The sequence below is a fragment of the Rattus norvegicus genome, chromosome 3, assembly GCF_036323735.1.
Source record: "Rattus norvegicus strain BN/NHsdMcwi chromosome 3, GRCr8, whole genome shotgun sequence".
Taxonomy (NCBI): domain Eukaryota; kingdom Metazoa; phylum Chordata; class Mammalia; order Rodentia; family Muridae; genus Rattus; species Rattus norvegicus.
This window is the reverse complement of record NC_086021.1, coordinates 66,079,888-66,095,433: the sequence shown is the minus strand read 5'-3', so window position 1 is coordinate 66,095,433 and position 15,546 is coordinate 66,079,888. Positions and strand designations below refer to the sequence as shown.

At 39.1% G+C, this 15,546-nt stretch overlaps 1 long non-coding RNA gene across 1 annotated transcript in view; it reads left to right on the top strand.

The window, feature by feature from the left end:
- LOC108352564 (uncharacterized) overlaps nt 1-14,261 on the top strand; it is a 28,393-nt gene extending 14,132 nt beyond the window's left edge. The window contains exons 2-3 of the long non-coding RNA XR_005502165.2: nt 13,061-13,239; nt 14,036-14,261. This is a non-coding gene — a long non-coding RNA (uncharacterized LOC108352564). The remainder of the gene's footprint in view (nt 1-13,060; nt 13,240-14,035) is intronic.
- The last annotated feature ends 1,285 nt before the right edge of the window (nt 14,262-15,546 follow it).

Below are 15,546 nucleotides of genomic sequence, written 5' to 3'. Positions count from 1 at the left end.
ATCAGAAAGAACATTCGTGTGGTTTAAAAATATGATGTATCTGTGATGCATGTCACTAAGCTACTTCATTTATAAAGGAGAGTAATGAGCAACTGGCAATGGGTAATGCATAAAATTCCTCAAGAAATGAACTCCAAGAAGTTCATTATGAAACATGGTTTGTGTCTGGATGATGATCACTTGGACTGAGGCCATGCACAAGCCCCACATTAGAGTTGCTTGGATGTACCCAGAATAACGCCTGGCAGAGTCATTTGCCAAATAAATACTATGCAAATGGTAGAATACTCCCATTTAACACTGCATTATGTCTCTGGTCTCATCAGTTCATATTATGTTGATAGCAAGTCAAACACAGGGAATATTTTCTTTAACCTAGACAGATTTTCTTTTCTGGGGTTTTGTTTTAGTCTTGATTTTCCTAACAGAAGGAGCATACTCAGCAAGTAATTAAATACTGCTGACCTATTAATATTCAAGGAAACAGCGATTCGCAATATTTAATATTCAAAAATACCAATAAATTGTTCAAATTATGGAGCTAATTCGATCTTTATTGCTTCCTTCAAATATGAATGATACTGATGAGACAACTCATGGTGCAAGTCAACGAGACCTACAGTCAAGCATCCAGGGAGCCTTGGGACATTCTTCATATAAAAGAGCAGTTCCCAAGGTGTCACTCAATAAGTACAGGCCTTTGCACAGTCCTGATTTAACAGTTGGAGTATCTACAAACACTGTGTACAGGGAACAGATATTTCTGAATTCCCTAAGGTAGGGAATCGCTGTGACCCATGGATACTTCACCAACAACATAAACAGAAAAAAGGCAGCACCCAAAATTGTGGATATCAAGGTCCGACAACCCTTATGGTACTAACTCAAAGGAAAGAGCCACCCTTACAGCCAGTGTCATGACTTCACTGTTACCTGTCTCTAGTCTCATGCAGACATGACATTGGAAGACAGGTGCCTAGGTCCGTACTCTGGGCAAAGCAGGGCACACTTGCCAGCAATTTTTGCTGTTACCTTCTCATTGTCTCCTTCCCCCTAACTCATTTACCCCCTGTTCCCATATACATGTATCCAGGAAAGTTCATAGAACCAGGAAAAAAGACTGAACCTTAACTGTATATGTTGTATCTGTTGCATTAAGTAATGTAATTTTGCATAGTTTCATGTTTCAGCAAAGATCTAATATAAAATAGTTTAAGAAACAAAATCTAAGAAGTTCAGGGTGATTGGGGCTTGCAGAACCAGAGAGAAAATAGAGACATGATCAAAACAATACTTAACGTAAGTGTATTCTGAATGAAGAAAATAGTAATTGGAGACTCATTTTTTAAACACACACACACTCATACACACACACACACACACACACACACACACACCACATCAGTTCTAAGATGAAATAAATTATAAACTGTATAAAATATTTAATAAAGCTTTTCGGGAGGTGATTAATTCACAGATTAATCACACAAACATATACTTTTGAAAATGGAAGAAGGCACTCACGGGCCCATGGGCCATATAATTGTAGGCAAACTTCCTTCAGTAGACTGAGCAGTGTGAATTGAGGTTTGCTTGGTGGACTGTCTGGAATCAGCTTTGACAGGTCTGTCTGGCATCACAGTGACAAGCTGTTTTCCACACCACCGTCCATCACGGCTTCTGTAGCCCTCGGTGATTGACAGTATGATTCTGAGCTATATTGAAAAATATCGGAGAGGATGTTTTTCCCCATTTTCTATTTTGTTAAGCTAATAGTTTCATTTTTGTCCATCATTAAATTACACATCCTGGAAGTTTAATGGCTTTGCTCAAAAGTCAACCCAAAGCTTTTGACAGATATGCTACTCACAAAAAGTTGAGCCTCTTTCTACCGTATCTAGGCAAGGCATCTCTTTCTATATAAAAACAATCTTAGTCTAGAAATAATAAAAAGGGCAAATTTAATTTTTAATCTTCAGTGCAATGTTTTTCTTAAATGTGAGAATTTTTATTTATAGCCCATAGAAAAACCTATTTAAGATACCCTTTTCTCCTTTCACATCCAGGACTTCCCCTCACCAAACAACAAAACTCCCAAGATCTGTCTAAATACCTTTGCTTTCTAAATGGTTTCCTCCTCCTCCTCCTCCTCCTCCTCTTCCTCCTCCTCCTCCTCCTCCTCCTCTTTTTTTCCTTTCTGGATCTTTCTCCTTTTAGTAAGAAGTTCTCTGTCCTCCTTAGTGAGAATCTGGGAGGTTGTCTCTGGTTCCCTCGTTCCCTCACTGGTGATCTGATGCAGTCTTAACAAATATGAGCAGTCAGAGCTTGAGTGATCATTAAGTCCCTAAGTTCTCGTACCTTTCAAAGGCTTGCTTATTCAGGATTTAGCCATATCTGCTTCCTTACTTGCATTGCCTGGCAGGTGTCAGTCAATCATAATAACATGCAGCCAAGTATAAACATTTTGAGAGCATTTTAAACAAGACTCGCCAGACCCAGGTCCAAGCAAAGGTCAATATTAATTGCTCAAAAGCTAATCTTGTATATTTTGTGCTTTAGAGGGTAATTACAACTACATCAAAACGTATTGATCTACATGCAGCTGGCAATTTTCCCTTGTTGGTTTCAAGAAGTGTCTTAATTCTAGAATGGTTACATTACCCAATTGAGAAAATAAGGTACTTGGAGTTTTCTTTTGTCTTTTGTGAATTTACATAAAACATATGTATATACACACAGCACATCTAAGTATATGAATACATATATATGAATACATAAGTATATGTAGCATGTATATCCATCTCTATATATACTATATACATACACATAGTATATGTTAGATGTTTTCTGTATATTGTAATAGACACACAAAATTAAGAGAAATTTGTTTTTTGAAGAGCTAAATTTATCCTTTTCTAAATTGCACTTCAAAATTTTCAGGGCAAATATTCCTAATGAAGTACTCAGCGCTAATTAACCTTGTTTTCTTCATCCTCTTAAATATTATCTTATAATTTCAACTAATATTATTCACCTGATTGGTATAAATCACTGGATTTTTAATTGTTTTTTGTTTTTGTTTGTTTGTTTTTGAGAAAGTGTCTTGCTGTGGAGCTCAGGCTAAACTTGGTCTCAAAACCTTCCTGCCTCAATCAAACTCCTAAGTGTTGGGACTATTGTCCCACCAGGTTAACACCATAATTTTGATCAAGCATTCAGTCACATGACACTATCTCAATCAAAATATAAACTTTTAAATGGCCCCTATGACTCTGCCTTTTCCAGTCTCACACAAATGGAATCAAATATTATGTCACTTTTTATTTGGCTTCCTCCTCTCCTCAGAACACATTTGAGGTCCATCCCCATTGCAAAGATATAAGTGGCTCATTTCTTTTCGTTGCTAAATAATATTCCATTACAAGCATCACGGTCCATTTCATTCTCTGGCTAAGGCACATGGATTGGGTTGTTTTGTGTGTTCTGCAATGAGCGAGTTCTCTTTTAGAGGTAACTCTAGGTCTCTGGTCATGGCTGAAATATTCCTCTAGTTCTGTTTGCTAGTATAATCTAAATTTAAATGATCACCTTTGCACATTTCATTGTATAGATAGGCTTTACTGACCATTATTTTTATGGGATTGGGAGGTAGAATGAAGTAAACACAGAGAAGTAACTCAGCTCATGTAGTATTTCAGTTCTCACAGGATCTCAGCTCTCTCAGTACCTCAGCTCTCTCAGTACCTTAGTTCTCTCAATACCTTAGCTCTCCCATTACCTCTGCTCTCTCAGTACCTCAGCTCTCTCAGTACCTCAGCTCTCACAGTGACTCATCTCTTTTAGGACCTCATCTCTCTCAGTACCTCATCTCTCACAGTATGTCAGTTCTCTCAGTATGTCAGCTCTCACAGTACCTCAGCTCTCTCAGTACCTCAGCTCTCTCAGTAACTCAGCTCTCTCAGTACCTTAGTTCTCTCAATACCTTAGCTCTCCCAGTACCTCTGCTCTCTCAGTTCCTCAGCTCTCTCATTAACTCAGCTCTCTCAGTACCTTAGTTCTCTCAATACCTTAGCTCTCTCAGTACCTCAGCTCTCTCAGTAACTCAGCTCTCTTAGTACCTTACCTCATGCAGTTCCTCATCTCATGTAATATTCAGCTTGTGCAATACCTCAGCTCTACTCAGTCTCATTGTATATACTATCTCACAAAATATTTAGAGATAAGGGAGAGGTGGGTGGAGGGAGGGAGAGGAAGTACTTGCTGGAGTTTTTATTTTGCTTTGTTTCACCTTCTTAACCTTTTTTTTTCTTCCTCTGTTTTAAGCTGGGCATCATCCTTAAAGAATAGTAGTGGTATGGCAGACCACCGAAGGTCCCTATAAGCACTTCACCAAAATCTACTGATTGAAGTCTTAGAAAAACATGGAGAGAGAAGACTTTCCTCATGCCAGACTGTTGTTCCCTTGAGAGTGAGAAAATGTCAGGTGGAATGAAGGGTCAACCTGGGAAGGCACATCCTAACAGAAACACTAGACATGAGATGATACAGGCCTCATGTACAGCAAAATGAGAGTTCAGATAACATCATCCAAAGCCCCGCTCCCACCCTGCCCTACCCCATTCCACCCTCCGTGGAGGTGTACATGGCCTGATGAAGCCACAGAGACAGGAATTAGTAACGTCTCCATGGAACCTTGTGGTACCAATGACTGTACTAAAGTCATCATCCTTCCCTCCAAATCTGGGTAGCGTGCCAGTTCCTGGGAATTTTTAGAAATCCTCTGGATGAAGGATTCCCAACAAAGACCTGGTATTTTCTCCCTTTCTGGCCATATAACAGACTCAGTGCTCAGACCCAGGAGCCAAGTCCATTCAGATGAAGTGGAGATCGTTTTGCATCTTTCAGACTGAAGCTTTTGAATGCACTGTAGACACACAGACAGATCAGAAAGTCGAGTTCCCCTCTAATGCTGCTTTATATGTTTCTCCAAGTATGTGAGGGCACAGAACTGTCAGGAGATGCAGAGGCGTGATCCTCAGTTACAAAGGTTATTATCAAAGCATAGTCTGTAAGAAAGCATGGAGTCACGAGGACAGCAATTTAGTTCCAAGTGTCGCTTCTCTAGGAACATTGCACCACCAGGTTATATAGCCTTTCATGGAAAGGGACCAGGTTGGAAAGTAACACATCCCGTTTTATGACATCTCCATTTACTCCAGGTGAATGTGTCGACAGCAAGATATTTTATCACCCATATAATTAATTGCCTCTCGGAGTATTTGCTGCCATTTTTATTCATGATCTATTCATTCGTTCGTTTGCTCATTCGCTCACTCACCAAATGCTTTGCCGGGTCCCAGACACTTTGGTCAACACATTAATGTCATCTCTGGTTGTGTGCAAAGCCTTTAGCTACTCTAATCTGACCCTCCTTTTATTCTTGACATGTATCTGACCTCTATTTTCTGTGGCTGAAAATCAGGCCCAGAGAACATGCCTAAGTCCCTGACAGAGTTCAAGGGTTCAGAGTCTTTTCATTAAGAGAACGGAATTCTAAATGGAGAGAGCAACACTGTTAACCCACTGTGAATTCTCAGAATCCTACTAACAGCTCTTTTAAAAAAATAGAGTTTGTGAAATAACAGAAAGACATACTAACACTGTATTTGTATGTACACTGCAAAGAGCCTCTGAAAGAAACTGCCTGCAGGAAGGGCTTGTGTATGAACTAAAACAGTTATTATTTAAAACACTCTGAAATAAAGACAGTAGCTCAAACGCTGAAAAGAAAAAATGTTGCAAAGATTTTGGTGGCTAATTTTCTAATCTAAAAACTTTTTTATATATATTGTGATCAGCGGTATTTAACATAAAAATCTTCAATAGCTAAGGAATACTTCTGGTTGGAATATGTTTTAGAAAGATCTTTAAACTTCTACAGCTATAATATTCATATCTTTTCCTCTTCAAGTTTCGGGTTTTAGTCATCTATGTGAAACCAACCCTAATTTTCTTAGGCTGGTGTGAATAATTTGTGTTTAGAAAAAGGCAAATCTGGAACATTGGTTTTTTTTGGGGGGGGTTGCTAAATTACACTTCTTTATTTAAGCAAATTCTCCTGCTTTCACACAAAATACCCAGGAACGATGAGAACTCTAGCTTTATTTTTTTTAAAAGCAATCTAGATAGAAGCTGCCACATATAATGCAGAAATTTTAATAATACAAGATAACAAAGTAAATGTGTGAAGGGTCATGTAAGACTATCAATAAATGCCATGCCGCAGTAAGAGATGACACTGGAGGATGACACACTGACAAGAGGACCTGTGCATGGTCACTTACAAGTGTCAACTCAGCAGCAGCTGGGATGGATCTCACTAGCAAAATAATCACCGCAACAATGCCATATGTGACGTGCGCCATTCTGTCTCCAGTGCAAGCAATACCAGAGGTGTGCAGACTTAGCCAGATGAATCCGGGCCTCAGCTTCTTTGTCTCTGAATTGGGAAAGTTGGTCTCAGCCTCTTCGCCTCTGTGCTTGCACTCAGTGCCCTCTGGGTTGTAAGATACAGAATAATAACAGACAATGAAATGATGCTTCTCATCTACGTTGACCACTTGGCCTCATGACCAAGTGTCCCTGTGATGCTCCCTGTTAAGGGTTCCTGACTTTCCTGGCTTTAGCAGATGAGTTGTGTGATTCTGAGACAGTTCAATGAAACTTTATAAGGCTCTCTTGTAATTCACTGACCTGCCCGTGAAAGGGAGAGGGCTTTGATTTCATCACAAAAAAAAATGCTGGGAAAACAGGTATGTTGTATTAATTTATCTAGAAAGTGGTACCCAGATATAGATAACAACCATGTAGAAAGTTTAAGAAATGTAGATTATATTTTATACTACATATGAACTCATTTTAAAAGCACAGCCTTAGACTGTAGGTTAAAAGAGGAAAAGTATACTACCAAATACTAATGAAGAAAAAAACAAAATACCTATGTTGATGTCAATCATAATAAATTTTCAAGGAAAGATGATTTTCAGGGCACAACCTATGAGCTCAAAAGGGCACAACACAGTGGTGAAGTAAATAATTCTCCCAGAAGACATATGGACCCCCTTAACAGCAGGTCCACATAATACGTTAAACAAGTGGTTCTCAACCTTCCTAATACTTTAACCCTTCATGGTATGGTGACCCACCAAACATAAAATTATTTTCCTTGCTACTTTGTAACCATAATTTTGCTACTGTTAGAAATTACAATAAAAAAATCTGTGGTTTCTCTTGGACTAGGTGACTCCTGAGAAAGAGTCATTTGACCCCCAAAGGGATTGAAACTCACAGGCTGAGAACCCCTGCATTAGGCAAAGTGTGAGAATCTGAAATGAAACAGGTGGAAAGTTATAGTTCAATACCTCAACTTTCCTCTCTTGGGAAATGACAGACCAGTGAGAACGTGAGTGGTATAAAACAAACAAAAAACCCCAACCAAACAAACTAAATTGTAATTGATGTTGACAGAGCACCCCGTCCAATGAGAGCTGGGGACAGATTCATCTTGCATACCTATGTGGTCGTCACTAAGAAACACTGCATAAAACGCAGTAGCAAATCCTTTTTACTCACAACAGTAGAAATAACACAAGGCACCTTCTCAGAACACAGCAAAACTGAGGGAACAGTAGTGGAGTGCTTCTCAGTAATGCCTGGATTAAAGAGAATTCTGATACATTTAAAAGTATTTTGAAGTAAATGACTATATAAATGTTGACATAAAAAAAAGCAGCTGAGACGTGTTTAGAGGAAAATTTGTAGCATTAAATGTCTGCATGAGAAAACAAAAATATAAATGTGACTAGCATGCACCTCTGATGGAAGAAATTAGAATGAAGAGAAAGTTAAATCTAGGTTGGACAGAAGAAAGAAAACAAGCAATATTAGAGCAGAAATCAATGAAAATTTCCCTACGATCAGGTTCAAGTCAAGCATGCCCACACTTGCACCTCCGACTAAACCTTGTTCCTTAAGTAAAGCCATGTTAGAGAAGGAAATGAAATAGATTTGAAAAGGAGAAACAAAAACAATTTCTATTTGCAGATTGTATGAGCTTTTAAAAAGAAAATTCTGAGTTCTAGAACACACAGCTACTAAAAATAATGAACACATTCGCCGAAGCTACAGGATGCAAGCTATGCAGTATACAAAAGTCAGCTGTACTCCTGGGCATTAGCAAGGAATGCTGCAAAACTGAAGAAAAGAACAGCTGGGCCAGCGAGAATGCTCTATGGATAAAGGCACTTGTGGCCAAGCGGGATGACCTGAGTTCAATCCCCGGCGTTAACATGTCAGAAGGAGAGGACTGACTCCACAAGATTTCCTGTGACCTTCTCACAAGATATGTGGCACATGGACAGCCACACATAAGCAAGTAAATAAGCAAATGAAGGTTTTGTTTAAAGGGAAACAACTTCATTTATAAGGGTACCTAGAGGAATAAAATATTTAGGACTGAATTTAAGAAAGAAACATGAAGCATTGTGAAAAGACACCAGTGAAGATATAAATAAGTGAAAAGATGGCCTGACTTAGATGGATCAGAGGGCATGGTTAAGAGGGCAATCCACTTTAAATAAGTTAATATACCGGATGTAATCCATATCAGAATTCCAGCTATGCCATAGTGATAATCATGTGCAGTAAAACTCAGGCTGAGATGATGAGGTCCAAGGACCTTGTAGTGTCTTAATTATGAATAGGGTATAGATGCCTTCCACTGTTCTAATCTTATTCTAAGTTAGAAACATTAAAACATGAACATAATTTAATGTTTGTTTATTTTGTAAGTATTGTTTACTACTTTGTTTTTTGAGACAGGGTTTCTCTGTGTAGCCCTGGCTGTCCCAGAGGCCATGCTGGCCTCAAATTTAAAGGCGTGTGCCACCATACCTGGTAAAAGTAAGCCTTTATTCATCTAGAGAGACTATAAACAAATGATGTGTAAGGTTTAATAGATTTTTCACAAACTCATGGCAGTATTTTAATACTATGTCAGCATACCAGTTCCCTACTGGGGATGTATCCCCACTAGGGATGCACGTTGAACTGACTTCCAAATTTTATTTATATGTGTGTGTGTGTGTGTGTGTGTGTGTGTGTGTGTGTGTGTGTGTATGTATATATGTATATGTATATATGTATATGTATATATGTATATGTATATATGTATATGTATATATGTATATATGTATATTTGATTATGAATGCTACTATTATGTCAGACCAGAAGCTGGACTGGACCGGAAAATACTTAGTTTCAATTTTGCATCTTCTTACACTACGAGTTTTTTGCTTTTATGTAGCTCTTTGCACAAACTGAAACTCCTTAGCTCAAAGCATCTTTAACTGCTGATGCTTGGCGATTAGTCCTCCTCCTTCACTCTTGCTTCCAGCTACCCTGACCACATCGAAGCCTCATCGCCATGGTGAATTGTATCATGAGCACTGAAGAGCCTCTACCACAGTAGCTCTCAGGCCCTATTACATCACTACTTTAGTTTCCTGGACTCCTGCTTCCCTCTTCCAGCCCCTCAGTGATGGGGGTGGGGATGATGGTTATTGGCCTAGAAGGACACCCACATGATAACGACTGTGACAAAAATGCCGTAGTTGGTGGCCAAGGTGATTTTCTGTAGTGCATTCTGTTCTTTGAGGGTGGGAGGAGAAAGTATCTACTGTCTGAAACGAACAGAAAGGAAGCAAAGCAAAATGTTTGGTCATGCTTTAAGAAGTCCCTCCTCTCCTCAGCTTTGCTGAAGGCCTTGTCAGTGGGATTGTTCTAGAAAACCACTTCCAATGAAATACTCAACCCTGTCCTAACACCCAAAGCATATCCTGTATATTAAATCTGTCTCATTTTCCCTCACTCTTTCTTGGCATTTCCTCTGCGCTTCTGTGTCTTCTTCCTGTTTGAGAGTCATGCTGGCCCCGGGAATAACATGTCCCTTTAGCAGTTCCTGTATCCCTGTGCTTTCTTGTTCCTGTAGAAACTGTGTACCTGCCTTGTGCCTGATTGCTAGATGGCTGATGCTCACCGGCAATGAGAACCTGTCCCGATGTGATAAATATCATTTTCAACTCCTTGGCAGCAGGTTACACACAGGAAGTGCAAAGAAAGCTGTGGAAGAGCAGAGAGCACATGGGTGGTAGCATGGGCATGAAATGGCCTGAGAAGAAAAGGTAGTGCAAAGTGGAAAATGGAGAGAGAAAGAGAGGGAGGCAGGAGATAGAAGAAAGAGACGCAAAAGGAGACTTGCTTAGATGTATTAATTGGCAACATTTAACACACATGCACACACATATACATGCACACACATATGCACACATATAAACACATAAGCATGCACACAAATATGAACACATACACATAGAAACACACATACAAACACACACACACACACACACGATTTGTTAAACTTCATACTAAAAAATTAGTCATTTCATTGATCTCTGCAATATTTAAAAGTCAAGGTTAAACAACCCTAATTTAAAGGACTTCTCAGTATTGTGCTTTCTGTATGTGACCATAGTCTGCCTTCTGACATACTCTGTGTGTTCTGGGTCATTATCATTGGGAGGGTTTCTTGGGTATGTATTCTATGGTTATCTGCACCTATATGACCACTCTAAGTCTAAGAGACATCTGACTTACATGATACTCTTGGGTGCCATTTTGAATGCAGGGAAGGGAGTAAAACTAGAGCTATAGACCAGGAACCAGGGATAAGAAGATGCTAGGTTTCTTATCTGTCCTCATCCCATGGTGGAGGAACTTAGACCCTTTGAGACCACCCATCACTGCAGCCCATCCCCAGCCCCCAGGGTAGCAATCTGGAAGTGCAACCCCACACCTCCTTCTAACCCAGGTCTGAACTACCACCGAGGGCAAGGGTCACAGCTTCCCATTCACAGCACATTCTCTGATTTGCAATCTCACCCACAGTCTCAGAGTTGTCATTCAATTCAGAGAAAGCCTTTCAACGAGGCCACAGAGGTCACTGAGATGTCTTGAAGCTCCAGGAAAGGCGGAGTTTCCCATTTCCTGACTTAACATCTGCCATTCAGTTTGAGACTCCCTTTCTTCCTCTTAGCTTAAAAGAAGCAACATTATTGAATAGCCCAGGGCTAAGGGGAGGGAAAAATCTCATTACTTCTCTTCTCTGCTGTCTTCTCTCAAGATGCAATTCCTAGTCAATATTCATGCAACAAATCATTTTTAATTTGAAAGTCACACTGCACCATAAAAATGCACACAAATACTAGGAAGCTGGGCAGGGAAATGCTATGCTCAGCATATGGTAAATACAAGGACCGCTTCCCTAGTGCAAGAGGAATAAATTATCAATTCATCTTCCCATGGCTGTCTCATCTGGTTAGAAATGATAGCAAAGCTTTAACTAAATATAAATATTGAAGTTCATTAAACTGCTAAGATTCCATCCAAAACCAGAAGCAAAACAATGGAAGGCTGGGATTTCTGTCCCATCTCAGTAAATATGCACGGAGTACAAATTGGCTTAAATTAAACAAAATCATATTTAAATGCTGCTTGGAAGTAGATTTTAGAAGAAAGTAATTCAAAAGACTTCCATAAAAATGAAAATGACTTGTGGCTGTCCCTACTTCATTGCAAATAAGAATAAAGCTAATTGTTTACTTGCAAATAATTATGCAAGCAATTTTTATAAGTCACTTTTCATAACTTATATTAAAAAGATATATTTGTGTATCTACTCCCCACCCACCACCATCAACTCCCACTGGTGGAAGCCAGCCTAAAAATACTCAGGAAGAAACTCACATGAAACAGAACCAGTGTTTTCCCCTTTCCCTTTTATGAGCCAGTGTGTGCAAATATATGTATTTATGTGAAAGTGTATATAAACAAGAACTTAGTTGGAATTTTCTTTTACTTACTTATGTCTGAAATTTCAAAAATTAACTAAATTAGTGCTAGGTAAACTAAACAAGTTTTAGTTTGGCTCCTATGCAGATCATTCTAGAGTCTAGAAGCCAGATGAGAGCTTTGTGATTCTTGCTCTCTTAAAACTACCACTGAGCCAACCAAGACTGACTGAAGGTCAGAGGTTCCCCAAAATCCTGCAGTGTAGCAATCAAGCCTGGTGTAGTGTCCATGGTACAGTTCTTTAGTTTCCACATTTTAAGTAAAAAAAAGGAATTGTAAATATAACGTCCAATAGAATCCACATGTAAGCAAGCTGGCTGCTACCCATTCAATGCTCGGCAGTGGTAGATCATCCACACTGAGGTGATCATAATGCTGACCAGGCTCCAGAGGCCACAGATCTTAGCTCAGTGGGCTGTCTGTTGCATTTGACGTTGAACATGGGTACAGAGTACAAGAGCTGGAAAACTCCAAGATCCAACCTTAAAGATAGCTGAGCGTCTCAGGCGAGTCAGTCTCACATCTCTTGTCAATCAAATAATCAGAAGAGAGAATTCCAAACTGGTTATTTACTCTAGGCCTTCACAGAAGCTGTAAAATCAACTAGCATCCAGCAGGTATCAATTACACTTGGGGAAGAAAATCCGAAAGATCAGAGGCAGAAAAGTCATTATGAGTGTCATATATGAAGGATTGAGCAGGCGGTAAGCAGACAAGGAGTCAAGAGGTTGAGAAATGGATGGAGAAAAAGGCTTGGGGAGAGACCAGGTATCTTGACTCTGTGTGACCCTGGCTGTACCACAAACAGAGCTCCTCGGATCCTGATTTATTCCTACACCCTTCTTAAAATCAGCGGCCAATGGATTCTTGAACACTCTCCTTGTAAAAGCGGGTCGGTTTATCACCTCCATTTTATTGATAGATATATTATAGATTGATGCACACGTTCCATTCCGTATTGCCTAGATCTTTAATAAATTTGCATATTGATTATAAAACACATTCTAGTTGGATTCTCTTGTGTTGCTCGACTGTATTACATGCAACAGTTGTGCAGTATCGAGGGTACCTAATGAAGATATTTCATAACAGGTCCTTAAGGATGCCTACACAAATCACTGAACACATGGATGAGAGCAAAGCCATTGGTAGACATCATGTATTTATCCACCAGTCACATTTATTGTGTACCTATGATGTGCAACTACTGATTTAGATGAATGAGGCAAAGAACGAAACCGATCCGTGTCCTGAGGCTCCTCCTTTGTCAGGTAAATTCAGCTTTTTGGTATCATAACCAATGTCATACATGAGTACAATAAGAGCTAAAAGCACATGAATTACTTCCTGGAAGTGTGAATAAATTTTATGAATTTAGTAATTTTCAAAGACAATTTGACATGGACAAGGTTTTATTTTGCCAACTTAAATCAGTTCTCTAATTTTATATTTATAAATATCAACATTTCACAGTTTTTTTAAATATCAAAAAATAGGGATGACATAATCCTAGAAAGTTAATAATTCAGTCCTATAGCTAAGTAAACTTATATTTATGTTAAATATTATGCAACCTAATGATTATCTTCCCTTGTGTTTTAGTACAATACAATATTTATCAGAGATTAATGTGTATTCCATCAGGCCTCTGGAATAACCAAAGAAGGAGTCAATAAAAAATATTTTGAAAAAAAAATTAGAAATACATTTTGTCCTAAATCAAAGTATCAGGAGAAAGAACTTAGTGTTCTTTTAGGACCATTAGCTATGCTCTATTTAATGTAATTGCCTACTTAATTTTTTCAAACAACAGTAGGACTGGTGACAGTTGTTTTTGGATCAATAAACTTAAGGGACCCAGATGTGGCTTCAGATTTTTCATACACCAAAGATTGTCATTGACAGAGAGCAAGACATTCCAGAATGTTACATCCGATTAAGAGTGCTACACACAAGCTATTCTAAAACCATCAGAAAAGATAAAATGTAAATAATTTTTAGACAAATCTGTATCACTGTACACTTAGAACTATTTGATCTGCCTGTTTGTTCACTTTATATTGTTAGCTTCACAGAGGAGCCCAAGGAGCCAACTTCAAGAGATCTTGTATCTTGGTGATAAATGGTGACATACAACCCCTAATCAGAGACAAGCTAAGTGATGGATGAAATCCCCAAGCTCATCAAGTTCGTCCACTTGGAATTCACACCAAAATGTTCACAGGCAAATCCCAGGCTCATGCTGAAATTGCTAAATTGGGCAGAGAATCTCATGAGAGTTCAGAACATGAAATCTCTGGTATTTCCTGATTTTTAATTTAACCAGAAATATTTACAACATAGCTTTTCTTATCCTATTCCAGAACATACTCTTGTAAAATGGGGGCACACAGGGAAAACTTGGGGTGAGTTCATTAGGTTGGTTCATATTTGGGTCAAGACCAGTCGTTGTATTACTGCAGTCAGCAAGTGTAGGGTTTAAACTAGGAAGAAATTGGAAATAGTTTATGGATACCAAAATGCCACTTGGTAAGATAACATGAAAGAAACGACCAAAAGGAAAGCTACTTACAAATCCAAAAGTAGAGCATGGAGTAGAAATTCAGAGAAATGGCTGCTATCAGAAGAAAGAACTGACACACTATCCCCAAACCCTCCAAGTCTTTATAGCTAGCATGCGGTGCTATTCCTGCTCAACTGGCGCCATCCTTATTTTTCTCCTCCTCCTCCTCCTCCTCCTCCTCCTCCTCCTCCTCCTCCTCCTCCTCCTCCTCCTCCTCCTCCTCCACCTCCTCCTCCTCCTCCTCTTCCTCTCCCTCTCCCTCTCCCTCTCCTTCTCCTCCTTCTTCTCCTTCTTCCTCTTCTTCCTCTTCTTCTTCCTCTTCTTCTTCCTCTTCTTCTTCTTCTTCTTCTTCTTCTTCTTCTTCTTCTTCTTCTTCTTCTTCTTCTTCTTCTTCTTCTTCTTCTTCTTCTTCTTCTTTTCTTCTTCTTCATCGTCATCGTCCTCCTCCTCCTTCTCCTCCTCCTTCTCCTCCTCCTTCTTTTCTTCTTCTTCTTCTTCTTCTTCTTCTTCTTCTTCTTCTTCTTCTTCTTCTTCTTCTTTGGATAGTTAAAATGTCAGAATCGTTGACTCTGCAATCCATATCACTCTAAGTGATACATTCTTATTTTTCTTAGTTATTCCTTTTTTTACTGATAATAAACCATATATTTATTTTAAAACTATATATATGTGTATATATAATTTTGGTATTTATAAAAATAAAAGCAAATTGACACACACAAGATGGATATGCTTACTTACTTTTACATAAAAATTAAATCTTGGTTATTCCTAAAGGAGGCATCCTTACGCAGGAAGCATGCAAGGGGAGGCAGGATGTGGGACGACAAAGCTCTTCAGCAGGAGTGTTGATAACGTCTGTGGAGAGCCAATACACCTCAACCTGAAGACAAAGAAATAGGCAGACGATTCTAGTCGGTTTACTGGCTGTTCCTTACAAACCGCAGACCGGCTTTGTTAGTATGCTGTTAATTTTCAGGGACGTGAGGAATTAGTGGACCCCAGGTGAAAGGAT